This window comes from Emys orbicularis, chromosome 2 (genome assembly GCF_028017835.1).
Source record: "Emys orbicularis isolate rEmyOrb1 chromosome 2, rEmyOrb1.hap1, whole genome shotgun sequence".
NCBI classification, from domain to species: Eukaryota; Metazoa; Chordata; order Testudines; family Emydidae; genus Emys; species Emys orbicularis.
Genome location: NC_088684.1, coordinates 227,522,434 through 227,527,701, shown reverse-complemented (window position 1 = coordinate 227,527,701; position 5,268 = coordinate 227,522,434). Strand labels below are relative to the sequence as shown.

General features: G+C 49.4%; 1 pseudogene; it reads left to right on the top strand.

The window, feature by feature from the left end:
• The first annotated feature begins 4,508 nt into the window (after positions 1-4,508).
• LOC135875334 (U6 spliceosomal RNA) lies at positions 4,509-4,574 on the top strand (annotated as a pseudogene).
• The last annotated feature ends 694 nt before the right edge of the window (positions 4,575-5,268 follow it).

Here is a 5,268-nt window from a genome sequence, read left to right as displayed (position 1 = left end):
GAGCTACTGCTCTCAAAGGTAGTGACCCTGGGAAACGTGCAGGTCATCATAGATGGCTTCGCCGCGATGGGATTCCCAAACTGCGGTGGGGCTATAGATGGAACTCACATCCCTATCCTGGGACCGGAGCACCAGGCCAGCCAGTACATTAACAGAAAGGGCTACTTTTCAATGGTGCTGCAAGCACTGGTGGACCATAGGGGACGTTTTACCAACATCAACGTCGGATGGCCGGGCAAGGTTCATGACGCTCGTGTTTTCAGGAACTCTGATCTGTTTAGACGGCTGCAGGAAGGTATTTACTTCCCGGACCACAAAATAAGTGTTGGGGATGTGGAGATACGTATAGTGATCCTCGGGGACCCAGCCTACCCGCTAATGCCCTGGCTCATGAAGCCCTATACAGGGGCCCTGGACAGTGAAAAAGAACTCTTCAACTACCGGCTGAGCAAGTGCAGAATGGTGGTGGAGTGTGCTTTTGGACGTCTCAAGGGGAGATGGAGAAGCTTACTGACTCGCTGTGATCTCAGCGAAACCAATATCCCCATTGTTATTGCAGCTTGCTGTGTGCTCCACAATCTCTGTGAGAGCAAGGGGGAGACGTTTATGGCGGGGTGGGAGGTTGAGGCACATCGCCTGGCTGCTGATTACGCCCAGCCAGACAGCCGTGCGATTAGAAGAGCCCAGCGGGACGCGCTGTGCATCCGGGAGGCTTTGAAAGCTAGGTTCCACAGTGAGCAGGGTAACCTGTGACTATTAAGTTTGTTTAAAGAGAAGCTGAACCTGCCCCCTTTTCTTTACCCAGTTAATGTTGACTATCCTCTCCAGTTACATGCCCCCTTCACCCCGTTGCCCTCCTTCCAACACACCTTTAAAAATAAAATAAATGAAACTTTGTTCATTAACACCGTTTTCTTTATTAAGGGTTTCGTGGTAAAGGGTTGAAACTGGGACGCAGACTGTGGTGGGGAGCGGGTGTAGTGATGGAAAGGACGCTTCTAAATTCGAGGAATGACAGGCTCCTGCTCCTAGAGCGGTCCGCAGTGGTGGACTGGTTGTTTCAACGGACCCTGCCACCCCTCTTTTCGGGACTCTGTGTGTGGGGGCTATGTGACTTTGTGGCGGGGGAGGACGGTTACAGATCCCCTGCTGCATGGCTCTGTCATCTAGGCTAAGGACCGCTGCATAAGATCTGTAACCGCCCTCCCCCGCCACAAACTCACATAGCCCCCCCACACAGAACATGAAAACCACCTCCCAGACTGACCAGGGTGCCTAGTGACTGCAATGTGTGTGTGACCTGCTGCTGAACCTGCCCCCGTGTCTGTACCCTAGTAAAGGTGACTGTCCTCTCCAATTACCAACCCCCTTCCCCCCCTTCAAACACACTCTCCTCTAAAAGAACCTGACGGAAACAGTAATTAAAAGAAACGTATTTTTTATTAACAACTACACAGGTAGGGGATGACACTGGGACGGGGGCTTGGGTGAGGTGCTTTTGGAGTGAAGGAAAGGACTTATCAAAACTTTGGGAATGAGAGCCGTCTGGTACTTAAGCAGTCTGCAGGGGTGGAGTGACAGTTTTCACGGCCCCTGCCGCCCCTCCTTCTTGGGACTTTGGGTGAGGGGGGATGGGACTTTGTGGCGGGGGAGGGCGGTTAGAGATAGACTGCAGCGGGGCTCTGTCCTCCTGCCTCCGGTCCTGCAGAACATCTACAAGGCGCCGGAGCGTGTCCGTTTGCTCCCTCATTAGTCCAAGCAGCGTTTGAGTCGCCTGCTGGTCTTCCTGCCGCCACCTGTCCTCCCGTTCGCTGTGTGATTGCTGGTATTGCGACATGTTCTCCCTCCACTGGGTCTGCTGTGCCGCCTCAGCTCGGGAGCAGCCCATAAGTTCGGAGAACATCTCGTCCCGTATCCTTCTGTTTCGGCGCCTAATCTGCGCCAGCCTCTGGGAGGGGGATGCTGGGGTAGGTCGGGAGACACTCGCAGCTGTGGGATGGGGAAAAGGGAGTGAATTCCTCACAAAGATACATTTTTGTGAACAATGAACATAGTCTTTCTCTGTGAACAAGACCATGCACAGCACCTATCACATGCGCACTCAGGACAAGGTCGAATTTTCGGCCTTCCCATTCAGTGCCTGGGGTCTTCGAGTACAGATCACACAAGCGGGGCAGGACAGCGGAATTTGGGTAGCAGGCGGACATGGTAAGCCGTAGACTTTTGGCTGCTGAAAGCTTAATTTATAGCAGTGCCCTCCTTTCACGTTCAAAGCAATGCCCCTAGCGTTGGCCAGTTCCTGCTGCCGGCAATCCGGCCAGCATGAACTCTGCCCCTGTCCCACCCCCCTCGCGGCTGTCCCCGGGAAAGATCCCTGTATGCTGCCCCGTCCCGCCTCCACCGCGTGGCTGTAAACCGCCGGTTACAGTTATGTAAAGGAACAGGCAATCAGTCCCAATACTAACATTCCCCTAATTTAAAGCAGGTCACCATGAGTGATATCACTCTGATGAGGTTTTCGGACACTGAGAAAGACCGCATGCTGCGTGAATGCCAGCAAAAACCAGGGCCGTATGCGGCCATGCTGTGCGAGGCAATGATCCCGGAGTACTTGCTGCTAGCCTGGCGCGGAAAAGTTTCCTACCATGGAGGATGCAATAAGGCCGCTCTCCCCAGGAACCTAATGCAAAGGCTTTCAAATTACCTCCAGGAGAGCTTCGTGGAGATGTCCCAGGAGGATTTCTGCTCTATCCCCGGACATATTGACAGAATTTTCCAGTAGCTGCACTAGCAAGGACTAAAAAGTAGAGCGCCTAGGGCAAAGTAATCATGAAAAACCCATTGTTAATATTCCATTCCTGTTCTGATCAAAATAAATGTTTACATGTTTAAAACACTTACCGACTGATCCTTCCCCTGATTCAGGGTCAGGGTTAACGCCTTGGGAGGGTTGGTAAGGGATTTCCGTGAGGGTGATGAAGAGATCCTGGCTGTCGGGGAAATCAGCGTTGTATGCGCTGTCGACTGCCTCGTCCTCCTCATCTCCTTCCTCATCTTCCCCGTCCGCGAACATCTCCGAGGAAGCGGCCGTCGACAATACCCCATCGTCAGAGTCCACGGTCAGTGGCGGGGTAGTGGTGGCGGCCGCACCTAGAATGGAATGCAGTGCCTCGTAGAAACGGCATGTCTGGGGCTGGGATCCGGAGCATCTGTTTGCCGCTTTGGTCTTCTGGTAGCCTTGTCTCAGGTCCTTGATTTTCACGCGGCACTGCGTTGTATCCCGGCTGTATCCTCTCTCCGTCATGGCTTTGGAGATCTTCTCGTAGATCTTCGCATTCCGTTTTTTCGATTGCAGCTCCGAAAGCACGGACTCATCGCCCCACACAGCGATCAGATCCAAGACTTCCTGATCAGTCCATGCTGGGGGGCCCTCTTTCTATTCTGCGATTGCATGGTCACCTCTGCTGGAGAGCTCTGCATCGTTGCCAGTGCTGCTGAGCTCGCCACGATGTCCAAACAGGAAATGAGATTCAAACTGACCAGACAGGAAAAGAAATTCAAATTTTCCCGGGGCATTTCCTGTGTGGCTGGTCAGAGCATCCGAGCTCGGACTGCTGTCCAGAGCGTCAACAGAGTGGTGCACTGTGGGATAGCTCCCGGAGCTATTAGCGTCGAATTCCATCCACACCTACCCTAATTCGACATGGCCATGTCGAATTTAGCGCTACTCCCCTCATCGGGGAGGAGTACAGAAATCGATTTAAAGAGACCTCTATGTCGAACTAAATAGCTTTGTTGTGTGGACGGGTGCAGGGTTAATTCGATTTAACGCTGCTAAATTCGACATAACCTCCTAGTGTAGACCAGGCCTAAGACTTCATGTCCACTCTTGTCCTGTCTCTCACATCCCTTGGAGCAAAAACAATTCCTGTCAGTCCTTGAGGTGAAAAGCAAAATGGAATAAACATAGGGAATGACTTGCACTAGTCTGTGACTTCAGCACTTGTAGCTGGGAAGAATAATGCATTATTCACTGATCCAGTACCTAGGTGATGGTTTACAATGCTGAAATCTGAAAAGGGAGAAACTTGTTGCTTTTCCTACTGTATATCTCCATATATCCTCATCAGATCCAACCATTCAAATAACTACATAAAACCTTCATAGGAAGATGTTAAATGTTAACCTACCTTTATACTATACATGGAGGTCTCAAAAATGTAGAATGGTTCTTTACCACAACTGAGGTAGAAAACATCAGTTCCTATCTACTTTGGAATAATCAGGACTTTGTGGTGCTGAGAGACTAGATCTCCTGGTTACAGGTTTCTGCAAAGGTTGGTGAAGGTGCATGTGTAAAGGGTAAGTAAAGAAAGAAAAGAGACTCCCAAAGTGAATCAAGAGCATTTATTCACCCTTTTCTTATCCTTGCAAGGGGCCCATATCTTCCCCCACCACTTTCTATTAATGATTACACTTCTGTTCTTTGTTGTTCTGTCTTGTCCTGGGAGAGAAGATTAGCATGGCCCCTGCGCAAGGATGACATGCAAATTTGTGAAATGTGTGACATCTTAGGTGGTATTTTAAAGGGAGACCAGACCACTCAAGCAAAAATTCCAGCCACTAACTGATCCTTTATGCTACCACACTTGAAAACAAAATATCTTAATTGACCAGGGCAGTTTATTGATATGAAATGTGGATGTAATGAAAGCAAACAATACAGGCATCATCATCATAGGCAAAGGGAGAGGGATGCAGAATACTTCATGTTAGCTCTAAATTGTTAATTCTTTCCTGGTCAGAAAGATTAAGATTTTGAAGAAAGGCTTCCAGGAAACCCAGAAGGCACTATTGTTGATAGGGATACGACATTGGACACATTGGGGTATAAATAAATGAAAGATGTCTGAGGGTGCTAATCGTGTACTAAAGGAAAAGGGTACAGGATTAGGGATAGGACAAACAGTGTTTTCCCATAATGAATGCATGATGGTTAGGTAAGATAAGGCAGGATCCATGTTCAGATGTCTGAAAAAGAGTGAAATTAATAGGCAGCAGGTTTAAAACAAACAAAAAGAAATATTTCTTCACACAACATACAGTCAGCCTGTGGAAATGGTTGCCAAGGGATGCTGTCAAGACGAAAACTATAGCTGGGGTAAAAAAAGAATTATATAAATTCATAGAGGATAGGCCCATCAATGATTATTAGCCAACATGGTCAGGGATGCAACCCCATGCTCTAGTTGTCCCTAGCCCTTGACT